Source organism: Theropithecus gelada, unplaced genomic scaffold, assembly GCF_003255815.1.
Source record: "Theropithecus gelada isolate Dixy unplaced genomic scaffold, Tgel_1.0 HiC_scaffold_3607, whole genome shotgun sequence".
Classification (NCBI taxonomy): Eukaryota; Metazoa; Chordata; class Mammalia; order Primates; family Cercopithecidae; genus Theropithecus; species Theropithecus gelada.
Window position 1 is genome coordinate 1715 of NW_020260127.1, and position 2671 is coordinate 4385.

Below are 2671 nucleotides of genomic sequence, written 5' to 3' on the forward strand. Positions count from 1 at the left end.
GAAGGAAGGAAGGAAGGAAGGAAGGAGAAAGAAGAAATAAGAAAGAAAGAAAGAAAGAAAGAAAGAAAGAAAGAAAGAAAGAAAGAAAGAAAGAAAGAGAGAAAGAAGGAAAGAACGGAAGGAAGGAAAGACAAATGAAAGAGAAAGAAAGAAAAGAAAGAAAAAAGGAAAGAAAGAAGAAAGAAGACAGAGAAACAAAAAAAAGAAAGAAGGAAGGTTAGAAAGAAAGAAGGAAGGAAGGAAGGAAAGAAAGAAGAAAGAAAGAAACAAAGAAACAAAGAAAGAAAATGAAAGAAACAAAGAAATACAGAAAGGAAGGGAGAGAGAAAGAAAGAAGGAAAGGAAGAAGAAAGAAAGAAAAAAGAGAGAAAGAAAAGAAAGAAAGAAAGAAGAAAAAGAAAGAAGAGAAAGTGAGACAGAACGGAAGAAAGGAAGGTAGAAAAGAAAGAAAGACATGAAAGAAAGAGAAAAAGCCTACAGCGCCCAGTATTTCCAGGTGGTCTCCCATCCAAGTACTAAACAGGTCTGACCCTGCTAAGCTTCCGATATCAGAAGAGATCAGGCGTGTTCAGGGTGTTATGGCCATAGATGCCGGCAGAGGCGCCTGGTTGCCCCAAGAGCCCTGACAAGCCATGCCGGCTGTCTTCCAGCTGGCATTGCCAGTCCGGTGCCACAAGGCTCGTATCAGGACCCCCGAGCCGCTCGCCTGCGGTCTTCCCCCGGCTGCTGACCTCCCAATCTTCCACCACGTCTGGCCGGCTCAGAACAGGGAGTGCTCCGAGGCATCAGGGCAAAGGGCCCACGATCCTGGGACCCCATCCGGTCCTCCACCCTGTCGTGTAGGAATTCCTTTGGATCCCTGGCCGCTCAGGAGCTCCTGTGAGGCCCCCTCTTGCCCCACCCAGCCAGAGCAGTCACGGCTGGCCAAGGGCAAACAGCCAGATGAACTGGGCGTGGCCTTTTTCTCACAACGCCCCCACAATGGTCGCTTGTTTCAAACAAGACCCACCCAGTGGGCAATAGGGCCTGGGAGGTTGGGGTTGGGGGATGGCCCTGCTCTGTCCCAGGCTGGCACTAGAGCTGGAAGCCAGATCTCCGGTGAGAGATGCTGAGAGAAACCAAGACACACCCCAAAACCACCAGAAGCAAATCCACAGCCTAACACAGACACATCCAGGCCCTCGTGTGTGGAAACCAACACATGCGCGTGCACACACACACAGACACATAATACACACACACACATGCACGCACACACAAACTGCTTGTAGGAGAGTAGGGAAGAGATGGATGGAGAGATTGAAATCGAGGAAGGGAGAGAGACAGCAATCGAGAGAGACAGGGTAGGTGGAGAGGGAAAGAGACAGACAGAGAGGCAGAGAAAGAGAGAGGGACAGAGAAAGAGAGAGAGACAGAAGGAATACGATAGAAGTAGCGCAAGGTGCAGGGGGAAACCCAGAAGAGAGAGGGGGAGGGAGATAGAGATTCAGAGCAATAGAAAATTGGAGAGGGAGCGCAATGCTCCGATAGGCATGGCCCTTTGAGCAGGCCTGGATAGGGTACAGGGGGCTTGGGCTGGCCCAGAACAGGGTGGTCAGGCCGTCCATGCGAGGGCAGCAATGGAGCGCTGAGATGGGTCTTGTCTTGGATTAACTGCTTGCTTTGCAGGTGGGATTCATGGGCTTCTTCCTTTGTTGGCACCTTCCTGTGCTCTTGGTGTAGTGCGGTGGGCCCCTTGATTTGTAGAGTGTGCCCGGCAGTTGGCGGGGGCCGTGGCACCAGGCGTGCCCATGGGGCTCGAGGCCTGGGTCTCTGGTGTGTTCCACAGGACTAGAGTTTACACGAAGTTGGTGGCAATGGTAATCCGGGTGAACAGGGACCATTTTCCTGGTGGGTGGTGAAGCAATTTCCTTCCCCCGAATTAAGCAGACTCTGTGTTGTGGAGTGGAAGTCTTGGCTGGCATTTGTGGCACCGGATGACCCTGCCCGCCCCCTCAACCAGTTCGGAAGGTTGTGGCAGCATCCGAAGAGTGGATTGAATCGCCTGCACCTTCCTGGAGGGGTAGGAACGGCGAACGGCAGGGAATCCACGTCTGCACCTTTGAGATCTGGCCCCTTGCCCTCCCGGGCTGGAGCCAGGCTCCTGGTGGTGGGGTGGCATGGCAGAAGTGGTGGGATGCTGCTACCCGGTGGTGCTTTTGTGGTGGACACCCAGGAGGAGGTCCCCAGCTGTGATGGTGGTGTAGGTGGGCAATAAAGGGGGTGAAGAGTCAGAGGAGGCTGGGAAGCATTTCAACAGTAGGGCGAAAGGTGGGAGAGGGGAAGCCACAAAAGCCTACAGCAGACCGGGCACGGTGGAACACAACTGTAATCCCAGCATTTTCGGGGGTCAAGGAAGGTGGATCACAAAGTCAGGAGATCCAGACTAGTCTGGCTAACATGGTGTAACCCTGTCTCTACTAAAACTACAAACATGAGATGGGCGTGGTGGCAGGCACCTGTAGTCCCAGCTGCTTGGGAGACTGAGGCAGGAGAATGGCGTTTACCTGGGAGAGGAAGCTTGAACTGAGCCGTGATCGTGCCACTGCACTCCACCCTGGGTGACAGAGTGAGACCCCGTCTGGAAGAAAAGGAAGGAAGGAAGGAAGGAAGGAAGGAAGGAAGGAAGGAA

General features: G+C 52.8%; 1 pseudogene; it reads right to left on the reverse strand.

The window, feature by feature from the left end:
* Window positions 1-471: 471 nt before the first annotated feature.
* Window positions 472-590, reverse strand: LOC112617715 (annotated as a pseudogene).
* Between the last annotated feature and the right edge of the window lie 2081 nt (window positions 591-2671).